This window comes from Tachyglossus aculeatus, chromosome 5, assembly GCF_015852505.1.
Source record: "Tachyglossus aculeatus isolate mTacAcu1 chromosome 5, mTacAcu1.pri, whole genome shotgun sequence".
NCBI classification, from domain to species: domain Eukaryota; kingdom Metazoa; phylum Chordata; class Mammalia; order Monotremata; family Tachyglossidae; genus Tachyglossus; species Tachyglossus aculeatus.
The window spans coordinates 46484639-46498147 of NC_052070.1; the positions used below are offsets into that span (position 1 = coordinate 46484639).

General features: G+C 42.7%; 1 non-coding gene across 1 annotated transcript; it reads left to right on the plus strand.

The window, feature by feature from the left end:
• Positions 1–11170: 11170 nt before the first annotated feature.
• On the plus strand, positions 11171–11307 carry LOC119929235. Its single transcript, XR_005451368.1, has one exon. It is a non-coding gene; the product is annotated as a small nucleolar RNA SNORA7 (small nucleolar RNA).
• The last annotated feature ends 2202 nt before the right edge of the window (positions 11308–13509 follow it).

Genomic DNA, 13509 nt, shown 5'->3' on the forward strand with positions numbered 1-13509 from the left:
AATGTTGAGTACCTCGGCATCCATGAAATGTCTAGCTCCAGAGCCAGCAATGGAGGAGGTGGAAGAGACTTCTTCTGTTTAAGGAAATCAAATGTGGAAAGGAAAGATTTGGGGAGGCAAGAGAGAAGAAGTTAGCCCCCACATATCTGTTGTTTTTATTGGATTATTCTATTTATGATAGTATTGATGCTTTTTCTCTGACAATTTCTGTAAATTTAGGTTTGGAGAACTTGGAAAATGCATATTAAGAAATTCTATCCATAAAGTTTTTGGACATTATTTTTAGTGTTTATTGACTGGTTGAGAACTCCTGGGTTGCTGAGAAACCTGTCCCTGTGAATGTGTGCTTGTGGTGGGGTGGAATGCCAAGCCTGACCTCACCACAGCACAGCTGTCCAAACCCCTCCACACAGCTCCCGAAACTTCTTCTCCAGGTTCACAGTTAACACCCTGTCCTCCTTCCCTTCATTCAGCACCTTCAATGCCCTTTAGGGAAAATTCACATATTCACCCTTTTTTTTGAGTCAGGGCTCTGGGAAGGGTTGGGAAGGTCCATAATCATAGAAATTGTGTGGGGGTGTTTGGGGGGAAGGGCAGAAGGGGGTGTCTCACAGGGAATGTACATTAGGGAGGAGGGGCATGTAGAGGTAGCTGGGGAAAAAAACCCTGAATGAACAATCTTTCATATTTATTGAGTGCTTACTGTGTGAAGAGCACTGTACTAAGTGCTTGGGAGAGTACAATATAACAGAATTGGTGGACACGTTACCTACCCATGAGGAGATGAATACTCTAACACATATCCTTCCTCCACCCACCCCATCTTCAATTTTCTCCAGCTTTCTGCTGAATGTTTTAGAACTCCTCAATTATTTTTTAAAGCTGCTGTCCAGTGGGAGCAATTAATAAATCTGGTGTATTTAATAAGTGCTTAATGGGTGCAGAGCACTGTACTAGGTGCTTGGGAAAGTGGTGGAGGTGGAGAGACCTGCTGGAGTACAGTGAGAGAGAAGAAGTAAAGAGCAAGTCACTTTACTTCTTTGTGCCTCAGTTTCTTCATGGTAACAAGACAACTGACAAAGCAGTCACATTTCATATAAAAGCATAATCAATCAATCAGTAGTGCTTAGTGTGTTCAGAGCACTATACTAAGTGCTTAGGAGAATTCAACAGAGTTGATAGAAACACTTTCTCTGCCCACTAGGAGTTTACCATCTTGAGGAGAAGATAGATACTAAAATAAGTTCTGACATTTGCGTATAAGTGCAGAGGATAGGGTGAATAGCAAGTATTTAAAGGGTACAGATCCAAGTACAAAAGTAATCCAGAAGGGAAAGGAATAAGGAATGAGAAGCAGTGTAGCTCAGTGGAAAGAGCATGGGCTTTGGAGTCAGAGGTAATGGGTTCAAGCCCTGGCTCCACCAATTGTCAGCTGTGTGACTTTGGGCAAGTCACTTAACTTCTCTGGGCCTCAGTTACCTCATCTGTAAAATGGGGATTAAGACTTTGAGCCCCCCGTGGGACAACCTGATCACCTTGCAACTTTCCCAGCACTTAGAACAGTGCTTTACCCATAGTAAGTGCTTAATAAATGCCATTTTAAAAAGGGGGGAAATGAAGGCTTATATCTGGGAAGGGCTCTTGGAAGAGATATGAGGCTTTGAAGTTGGGAAGAGTGATTGTTGGTCTATTTTATATAAAGAAGGAGGAAGTTTCAGGTCAAGGGTTGTGGGGCAATAACTGAAGGGAGCCATGGGATCAAGGGAGTTGGGTTTTTTTGTTGTTTTTTAGGATTGGAGATACATGGGCATTGTTTGAAAGCAGTGGGGAAGAAGCCATTGGAAAGTGGATCGTTTAAGATGGCGGCCAGGGAGGGAAGCAGGGAAGGAATGGGGTTGGAGGCACAGGTGAAGGGGGTAGAATGAGAGGAAGTGCGAAATCCACTCTTGAGCTACAGCTGGGAAAAATGGGAGAGTTGAAGAAGGGGCAGGAGGAGGGAGTGAGTGGAGAGGAGCAGGTTTGATTTTAGGAAGATCACGCCTAATGGTTTCAATTTTATTTATCAAATATATCGAGTACATGGCCAGGTCATTAGGGGCAAGAGATATGGGGAGCAGGAGGTCAGAGATTTTGAGGAGATTTAGATAGACTTGGGCAGATTTCCACAAGGCATTACTATCTTACTCTTCATGGCCACCTCTAGCATAATATAATGATGTCATATGGAACAGAAGGAAGTGACAAATTTTTCCCTACATCAAAATGACCAAATATCTGAAGCCAGCCCTTGCTAGCTCTCAGTTACTCCTTACTGCTGCCTCCATCTTGCCTCTGGTGCTACCAGTTCTGTTTAGCCAGTGGCTTTAAAAAAATCCAAATTTTAAATTATTATTATTATTATCATTTTTATGGTACTTGTTAAGCACTTACTCTGTGTCAGGCACTGTAGTAGACAGTGGGGTAGATATAAGCTAATCAGGTTGGAGACGGTCTGTGTCCCACGTGTGGCTTACAATATTAATCCCCACTTTGCAGGTGAGGTAACTGATGAACAGAGAAGTGAAATGACTTGCCCAAGATCACACAGCAAACAAGTGGCAGAGCCAGGATTGCCACCTAGGTCTGTCTGACTCTCAGGCCCGTGTTCTATCCACTTGGCCAGGCTGCTTCCCAACCATACTAGACCAAAATGAAGAATTTGGTTCACTCCAGTGTTACATGAGACCGCTGGTGAAGGAAAGCAGCAAAAATAGTGGTGGTAACCTCAGAAGCTGAGTGGAAAAAGGAGAGGAGGAGATCAGGCTAGACAACAGAAGATGCAACTTGTCCCTGGCAAAGCTGAGCTTGCCCATTTGACTTATCCTCCTAGTTCCAAGCGCTGTACTAAGCGCTTAGTACAGTGCTCTGCACATAGTAAGCGCTCAATAAATACGATTGATTGATTGATCAATAAATACGATTGATTCCAGGGTTCTCTGACCTGGAAGAAGAAGCTTCAACCCTTCATTCCAAGCAGAAGTGATAAGTGCTTAGCAAAGCACCCTGCCCACAGTAACCACCCAATTAATACCCCTGATTGATTGATACAGAAGTGGGCAGCTCTGAGAAAAAAAATGTTGGGAGTTGCCAAGTGAAACCAGAAATATCTAGTTTGGGAGTCTTTTTAAGTCCTTTTTAGCCACTCTTGGCTTTTTGTTCCCACTTCACATCACTCAGGTTTCGATGGAAATCAAAATGAGGTTAAGACCCAATCCTCAAAATTTGTAGGGGCAAAGTCATTCTCTTTTCCTCCACACTGAATTCTGTGGGGCGTGCCTCTGCCCCAATCAATCAATCAATCATATATATTGAGCACTGACTGTGAGCAGAGCACTGTATTAAGTGCTTGGGAGAGTACAGTATAACAATAAAACAGACACATTCCCTGCCCACAGTGAGCTTACAGTCGAAGGGGAGATAGACATTAATCTAAATTAAATAAATTGGGGCTGGGACGAGGGTGCAAATCAAATGCATCATAAGGGAGTGGAAGAAAAGGAAAAGAGGGCTTAGTCAGGGAAGGCCTCTTGGAGGAAATGCATCTTCAATTAGGCTTTGAAGGGAGGGAGATTAATTGCCTGTTGAATATAAAGAGGGAGGGTGTAGCAGGACAGAGGCAGGATGTGGGTAAGAGGTCGGCGGTGGGATAGGCAAGATCGAGGTACCTTGAGAAGGTCATCATTAGAGCAGTGAAGTGTGAGGGCAGGGTTGTAGTAGGTGATAACAAGATGTGGTAAGAGAGAACAAGGTGACTGACTGCTTTAAAGCCAATGGTAAAGAGTTTCTGTTTGATGTGGAGGTGGATGGGCAACCACTGGAGGTTTTTGAGGGGTGGCGAAAATTGGACTGACTTTGTAGAAGAATGATCTGGGCAGCAGAGTGAACTGTGGACTGTGGGAGAGACAGGAGACAGGGAGGTCAGTAAGGAGGCTGATATGTTAATCAAGGTGGAATAGGATAAATGCCTGGATTAATGTGGTAGCAGTTTGGATGGAAAGGAAAGGACAGATTTTAGTGACATTGTGGGGGTTGAATTGACAGGATTTATTGATAGATTGAATATGTGATATATGTGATATATGTGAATATGTGATAGATTGAATGAGAGAGAGGAGTCAAGGATAATGCCAAGCTTCTGGGATTGTGGAACTGGAAGGATGGTTGTGCTGTCTACTGTGATGGATAAGTCAGGGGGCAGACAGGGTTTGGATGGAGAGATAAGGAGTTCTGTTTTGGACATGTTAAATTTGAGGGGACACTGATGGCAGGACACCCAAGTAGAGATGTTCTGAAGGCAGGAGGAGATGTGAGTCTGCAGAAAGGGAGAGAGATCAGGGCTGGAGATGTATATTTGGGAATCATCCACATAGAGATGGTAGTTGAAGCCAGGGAAGCGAATGAGTTCCCCAAGGGAGTGGGTGTGGATGGAGAATAGAAGGGGACCCAGAACTGAGCCTTGAGGGACACCCACAGTTAGGGAGTGGGAGGCAGAGAAGGAGCCTGTGAAAGAAATTAAGAATTCACTTGGCATTTGGTTGTTCTGCAGCCTCTGTACAGTTTTCTCTGAAAACCACCAGTGTAACCTATTCTATATTCTGTACTTAGAAAAATGTGGAATACTTTCCTTGGGCTTTGGTCCCTCCCCTGAGTTGAGATAGGGCAGTTCCAGTCAGCACAGCCCTGAGTAGCCAGGAAATGTTTGTCTACCTTCCTTATAGTGGGAATGAGTCAGATATTGTGAATACCAAAAATCTTTCCTTCTTCCTCTTGGAATTTGCATAACTCCCGAGGGTGTGGGTTTCAATTGGGATTTTTGTGCAGAGTCTTGAGGATTGTGGTTAATTAAGAAAATCCTAGCCTAAAGGCCAAATGGAATGAATCATTTAGCCAAGCTAGAGGCTACTCCGACATAATAAAAAAATTAAATATGTCAGTATGACTCATTTATCCTTTTTGCTTTTCTTCTATTTTTCATTATTCAGTATAGTCATTATTATTTTGAGCAGAATCTATAACCAAATGTAAGATCTCTTTTTCAAAGGCTGATCATTGTCCATCTGATGATCACAGTACATCAAAGATAGTGGAATGGATTTCCGTTCCTCTGAATCAGCATGATAGCCCAGTTCCGGATTGTCAGGGACCATGACTAAGGTTTGAGAGAATTATCCCTCTTTATCTTCCCTCTGGTGACTCTCCTCGATCTGGAATGGTGATGAGGCCGTGGGAGAGTTTGTTCTGCCGAGGGTACTGGTCAGTGTTAAAGTGATTTAGGAAAGACAGGACAAGATGTCAAGCTCCGCTTGGACTTTGCTGTGAAAAACTTCAGTGAGTCGTATCTCAACCCTAAAATAAGGAATGAGTTCTTATTATGTGGTAAAATAATGAAAGGTTTACTTTTCAAAATCTATGTGAATGCACTACCTCACACACTTGGCACTTTGTCTAACCTTGGATGGAGCCTGGAAATGAGAAGGGGACAGTAACTTTTCTCTAAGTTGTTAAGTTTACTGTGTTTCCTGTTCATTTGCTGACAATTATACTTTTGTTTCCATTCCTGCAAGCAAGAGTTGCTATGGCTCATGGCTCGGTGAGGTCACGGACAGCGGCAATAAAATATTTACCATTTACCAAATCAAATGGCCAGACAAAAGGCAGGAATCAGGACTGCAACTTAAGTGTTGGTGAAGTGCATAGAAAATGATCTTTAACCCCTGAAATGAATGTTGCACTGCTGTCATCCGTGTACTGTTATTTAAAGGGAAAATTACAGTGAAGACGAGGGAAAAGATCTATAACCTAAGTAGTTTGGGGAATCTCAAGATGTTCTAGCTCCTGGGTATAGGTTGAACATTCTTTTAATGTGGCATTTGTTAAGCACCTACTATATGCCAGACACTGTACTAAGCACTGGGGTAGATACGACAAAATCAGGATGGGCTCAAACACCATTTTACAAATGAGATATCTGATGCACAGAGAAGTGACTTGTCCAAGGTCACACAGCAGGTGGAGTAGGGATTAGAATCCAGGAATTAGAAACCAGGCAGAATATCAGGTAAATGTGACAATATGTCCTACTTTAAATGAGACAGTTTTAAATTATACAATTCCATTCTTCCACCTGAAATATCCCTGATGGGCCCCATTCAAATATATATAAATTGAAATTTATATTATAGGTCTGTAATTTCAATATTTATTCAGCTATTTCATCTTGATATACATTATTATATATTGTGTTATAACCTTATCCTTCCTCATGCTTCCACGCTTTGTAAATAATTTTGGTCTGTTAATCAATCAATAGTATTTACTGAATGCCTACTGTGGACAGTGCCCTGTACTAAGCACGAGGGAAACACTAGACTACTCCATAAAATACATGCCGAATTGTACTTTCCAAGTGCTTAGTACAGTGAGCGCTCACAGTAAGCGCTCAATAAATACAATTGAATGAATGAATGCCTGGCACTGTCCTAAGCACTGGGATGAATGCAGCAAATAGGGTTGGATACAGTCCTGTCCCACGTGGGGCTCCCAGTCTCAATCCCATTTGACAGATGAGGTCACTGAGGCACAGAGAAGTGAAGTGACTTGCCCAAGCTCACACAGCAGACAAGTGGGGGAACCAGGATTAGAAATGGTTTAGAATAGAACAGGATTAGACCTTCTGACCCCCTGACCCATGCTCTAGCCACTAGGCCAAGCTGAAGTAACAATTGTGAGGCTACAATATGAGGAAAAATCAGGGTAGACCTCCTGAAAGAGATGAATTACTACTACTATTTATTATTATTATTATTATTATTATTATTATTATTATTATGAAAGGGAGCATGGCCTAGTGGCTCGAGTATGGGCCTGAGAGTCAGGGGACCTGGGTTCTTATCCCAGCTCTACCATTTCCCTGCTGGGTGAACTTGGCCAACTTACTTCATTTCTCAGTGTCTTAGTTGCCTCATCTGTAAAATGGGGATTCAGTGCCTGTTCTCCCTCTTACTTAGACTGTGAGCCCTATGTGGGACAGGAACTGTGTCTGACCTGATTAATGGTATCTACCCCAGCACTTAAAACAGTTCTTGACACATATTAAGCACTTAAAGAGTACCATAATCATTATCTGGATCATCATTTATTATTGGCCATTTCCTGGAGGTTTCTGGCACATCCCCTGTTACGTGACAGTGCTGTACTGGAAAATTCCATGTCTCCGCGGTAGCTGAACCTGTACTTCAGCACCTTCAACCTGAATGGTGTCACTGGGAGCTTGTAATGGAGTAAGAACTGGGGCTAAAGGAAAGTAGGTAGAAAAAGTTTAAAAGGGTGACAAAAAGGAGAGAAGTCTCTTCCGTTTCCCTATGCTGACTAGATTTTTCAAAAGTTTTGTATGGGAAGAGAGACAAAGAGGCAAAAGAGAAAAGTCTCAGGTGCAGCAAACATCAAATTCACTAAGAAAAATGTCTGTTTCCCTCCGTGGACTGTAAATTCCTTGTGGGCAGGGGTTATGTGTACCAATTTTGTTGCATTGTACTCTCCCAAGTTTGTAGTACAATGCTCTGCACACAGTAAGCTCTCAGTAAAGACCCTTGATTGATAAATTAAATGATTGGTAACTAGGTATATAATTGGCTTTTTTCCCCAGCCAGCTGCTGAATCCACAAAGCTTCTTGCACCTCTCTTTGTTCCAAACCTATCAAGTCATGGGTTAGTGAGAAGCAGTAATGCCTAGTGGAAAGAGCATGGGCCTGGGAGTCAGAGGACCTGGGTTCTAATCCCACCTCCACCACTTGTCTGCTGTGTGATGTAGGGCAAGTCACTTCACCTATCTATGCTTCAGTTACTTTTTTTGTAAAATGGGGATTCAATACCTACTCTTCCTCTTAGGCTGTGAGCCCCATGTGGGACCTGATTATCTTGACTCTACCCCATGCCTTAGTACAGTGCTTGGCACACAGTAAGCACTTAACTAATCCCATAATTAGCCTCATCATCATTATTTACCTAGTTCCTACCCGGGAGCACTGGTTAGGATTTTTGTGGACTGGTTAGTAAAACTGAAGCAGACCAAGAAGCCATCAGGAATGGTTCCAGCTAGGGAAGGTTGGTTGAGTGCTGGTCAGATAACCAAGGTGAGCAAGTGGAAGCAACCTGCCTATGCCCTGACAGCACTGTAGGAGAGCAGAGCAGAAACAGTTCTGACCTGGCCTGACTGTCCTGGACTATCCCTGCAAGCAGCTGGCAAATGATACCGACACTTCAATAAATAACCAGCAAATAAACAGATACACATATGAGTGTCAAAGTAACTGATGGGTGGCATGACCTCTCTCCCTAACTCCCTCTCTCTCCCTATCCCCTTCTCTCCCTCTTCTTTTTCCTTTCTTTATCTCCCCCACTCCTTTTGCCCTTCTTTCCTTTTTTCTTTCTCCCCTTCTCTCCTTTATCTTTTCTCCATTCTCTCCGTCCTTCTCTAGCTCTGCTGCCCTTTGGACCCACCCTCATTCCACTTAACTAGGTTGGTTTGGGTTGAGGCAGAATGGGTATTCAAATGGCAAATACTCCCTAAAATGTAAATGGGCAGGTCTTGCAGAAGATAAGCTAAACAGAGAAGCAGCGTGGCTCTGTGGAAAGAGCCTGGGCTTTGGAGTCACAAGTCAATCAATCAATCAATCAATCGTATTTATTGAGCACTTACTATGTGCAGAGCACTGTACTAAGTGCTTGGGAAGTATAAATTGGCAACACATAGAGACAGTCCCTACCCAACAGTGGGCTCACAGTCTAAAAGTCATGGGTTCAAATCCCAGCTATGCCTATTGTCAGCTGTGTGACTTTGGGCACATCACTTAACTTCTCTGTGCCTCAGTTCCCTCATCTGTAAAATGGGGATTAAGACTGTGAGCCCCACGAGGGACAACCTGATCACCTTGTAACCCTCCTGGCACTTAGAACAGTGCACATAGTAAGCGCTTAATAAATGCCATTATTATTATCAAGGAATCCATCAGCTATGGACACTTTTATGAGCCGTCTCACACTTACCTAAACTGCTATGGCTTCTCATCTTTTCCTTCTTCCCCGTAAACCACTCTCACCTTTTCAATAACTTTTTAAGTGACTTCTTCATTGCCAATTTGCAAACATATCCCCATCTCTTGGGACAGGGTCCCCTGGTGTAGTCCTCAAATTGCAGAAGCAAATTCATTCATTCATTCAATTGTATTTATTGAGCACTTACAGTGCACAGAGCACTGTACTAAGCACTTGGGAAAATATAATACAACAATAAACAGTGACATTTCCTGCCCACAATGATCTCACAGTCTAGAGTTGGGGAGACAGACATCAATACAAATAAATAAAATCACAGATATGTGCATAAGTGCTTTGGGGATGGGACTGGGGAAGAGTAAAAGGATAAATAAAATGACAGATAAATACATAAGTGTTTTGGGACTGGGAGCGGGGAAGAGCAAAGGGAGCAAGTCAGGGTGATGCAGAAGGGAGTGGGAGTTGAGGAGAAGCAAATAGATAATAATAATAATAATAATAATAATAATAATAATAATAATAATAATAATAATAATTGTGTATTCATTAAGCACCTAATCCAACAGTGTACTAAGGTCTGGGGTAGATGCAAGGTAATCAGGTTGGACACAGTCCCTGTCCCACAGGGGCTCAGTTTCTAAATATGAGGATTCTCGTCTTACAGATGGAGAAACTGTGGACCGGAGAAGGAAAGTGACTAGCCCTAGGTCAAATAACATGGACTTTAAAGTATTCAGTCACCATAGACCTCGCTCCTCCAATGCCAACCTCTCAGCTACATCCTGCCTCTGGCCTGGAATGCCCTCCCTCTTCATATCTGACAGAGGGTCACTCTTTGCACCTTCAAAGCCTTATTAAAAGCACATCTCCTCCAAGAGGCCTTACCCTACTAAGCCCTCATTTCCTCTTCTCCCACTCCCTTCTGCCTCACCCTTTCACTTGGCTGGACACTCTTTATCTACCCCTCCCTCAGCCCCACAGCACTTATGTGCATAACCAAAATTTATTTATTTATATTAACATCTGTCTCCCCACTCTAGTCTGTAGGCTCTTGGTAGGCAGGAAGAAACCTGGAGAAGACCACCTTTTTAACGTTGTACTCTCCCAAGAGCTTAGTACAGTGCTCTGCACAGACTAAGCACTCAATAAATGCCATTGATTAGTTGAAATTAGATAGTAAAGGATTAGATAGTAAAGGGGATAGAGGAGCCTAAAATCATTTCATCTTTCCAGGATGAGGAAACTCCAAGATACCAGCTTCCTTCTCCACTTGTTAACCCCACGTGGGACAGGGACAGTGTCTAACCTGATTATCTTAAATCTACCCTAGCGTTTAATACAGTGCTCGGTACACAGTAAGTGCTTAACAATTATCATTACTATCATTAAAGGTTTTTATAAGTGTTAGGGCACATATCAAAATACTTTGGTTAGTAGTAATATAGCCTCCTCTTCTAAACTGTAAGCTTACTGTGGGCAGGGAACATGTCTACTAACTCTGTGGTAGTGTACTCTCCCCAGTGCTTAGTACAGTGCACAGTGCACACAGTACAGTACATACAGTAAGCACTCAAATTGATTGACTGATTGATCAATAGTATTCATTAAACACTTTCCTTTGTAGAGAATTGTACTAAGCAGTAGTAATAAAGATAAGAGAGAGCAAGAGGAAAACAGAATGAAAGGTAAAAATCAGTATTCAGAGAGGTGTGGGCAATTAGAGCCCCAGAACCTCTTCAAAGCCAGTGCATCTCCATATGGCAACCTCAGGCAATAAATTCACTCTAAACCAGACTGTAAACTCAATGCAGACAGGAAACTTTTCCACAAACTCTGTTATAACGTACTCTCCCAACCACTAGTACAGTGCTCTGCACACAGTAAGCACTCAATAAATACCATTGATTGATTGATTGATTGACTAAATAGTCACAGCCCTATTAGAAGATTAACATATAAACAAAAACAAGACCGGGGTGACTTTCAGCATTAAACACCACCTCCCACCAGAAAGGTAAAGTTTGGTTCTGCTTAGGTATTTTATGGTATTTATTAAGCACTTACTAAGCGTCAATCACCCCTCCCAGGATTGCACCTGGAGAGTTTCCAGTATCTACCAGTCTCAGATATGGGAGGGAGAGTCAAGCAGAGGCCTGTCCATTCCATTCCCATCTTGGGCAGTGGCTGGTGAGTGGAAGGCCATCGGCTACAAATTAAAACTCACCTGTGCTGGACAGCAGTGGCACAGGAGAGAACCGAGGGCGGGGACTCAAGTTTACTGCATGGAAGAAGGCAGCAGTAAGCATGTCCATATTTTCACCAAGAAAACTCTATGGATACACTGCTAGAATGATTGCAGATGGAGAGTGGGACATTCTGGGAGAGATGTGTCCATGAAGTCGCTATTGGTTGGAGACTATTTGACAGCATTAGACAAGACAAGATGTGCCAATCAATCAATCATATTTTGACACATGTGCAGAGCACTGTTTTAAGCATTTGGGAGGAAACAGCATAACAGAACACACATTCCCTGCCCTCAATGAGTTTGCAATCTAGAGCACTATTCTAAATGCTGGGGTAGATATAATTAATCAGGTTGGACACAGTCCCTGCCCTGCGTAGGGCTCACAGTCTAAATTAAAAGGGAAAACAGGTATTGAATCCCATTTTACAGTTAAGGAAACTGAGGTACAGGAAAGTTAAGTAACTTGTCCAAGGTCACACAGAAAGCAATTGGTGAAGCAGGGATTAGAACACAGATCATTTGAATCCCAGCCCTGTGCTCTTTCCACCTGGTTATACTGTTTCTCTAGGTTTCTTGCTGCTGAATCGAAGGTCTCATATTTCTGGATACCTTAATTCCAAAAATACTTCAGTAAATTTATCTGAACTTTGGAGGGCATTCCCTCCTGGCTGAAATGGAGTTGGAGGTTTACTATTGTTACCACTGACCCCCTGGGGTACCAGGACTGTCCCGTTAGGTTACCATTACCAAATGAACCACACAGCAGGAGCAAAGCTTTCTACAGATCCTCTTCATTAAAGAGGTCCACTGTTTATCCAAGCTACGGTGCAATGTTCCAGCATAATCTGGTAGACAGGCAGTTTTGCAGCAAAGACCTGTGCCTTCTATAGCCAAAGAAAAGGCTCTATCACTCGTCTGCTGTGTGACCTTGAGCAAGTCACTTAACTTCTCTGTGTTTCACTTACCTCATCTATAAAATGGGGATTAAGACTGTGAGCCCCAAGTGGGACATAGACTGTGTCCAATCTGATTAGCTTGTATCTGCCCCAGTGCTTAGTACAGTGCCTGGCACATTGTAAGTGCTTAACAAATACCACAAAATAAAATAAAAACGAAAAGGCCAAATGTTCCCCAGACTTTTCCTCTTAGTTCCTAGTCCATCAAAGAGTCCTGCACAATGACCAAGTTCCTCCTTCCTTTTGCTGATAGTCTGTGGGCAACATGTGGTAAACTTTTATCAAAAGAAATTCCTCCAGGAATACCTTCTCACAGGAAACCTCTTCTGATGACGTCAACAATACTAATCCCTTCCCTTTAGTTGGAAATATGTGGGAATACTTTTCCTTGGGAGACCTTTGCTCTGATGTTGGTATGTGTGAAACTACTCCTTAAGCAGTTGCAGAATAATAACAATAATAATAATAATAATGGCATTTGTTAAGTGCTTACTATGTACTGAGCACTGTTCTAAGCGCTGGGGTAGATACAAGGGAATCAGGTTGTCCCACTTGGTGCTCACAGTCTTTATCCCCATTTTACAGATGAGGGAACTGAGGCCCAGAGAAGTTAAGTGACTTGCCCAAGGTCACACAGATCACAAGTGGAGAAGCGAGATTAGAACCCATGACCTCTGACTCCCAAGCCCATGCTCTTTCCACTGAGCCATGTTAAAGTGACCAGATCATCCATCCTGGACTGATGCAGGTTCAATGAGGGTATGTTGTAGTTATTTTCTGCAACTATGTCTTTTTTAAAATTGTATTTGTTAAGTGGTTACTATGTTTCAGGAACTGTGCTAAGAGCTGGGGTAGATATAAAGTTGGACACAGTCTATGTCCCACATGGGGCTCATAGTCTTAATTCCCATTTTACAGATGAGATAAACTGCAGAGAAGTTAAGTAACTTGTCCAAGGTCACCCAGCTGACAAATGTTGGAAACTGGGATTAGAACCAAGATCCTTCTGAATCCCAGACCCAGGCTCCATCCACTAGGCCATGCTGCTCCTCAAGTCTGGGGCCCAGTGGCCCACTGGCCCACTGGCAAAAATTACCTATTGAATCTTCCAGAACACGTAACTGGCATCTTCAGCTTCTTAGAACACACGTAACCATATCTTATTCCATAAAGGATATGCTGCACATTTGAGTTTAAAGTATTTTACTGTAT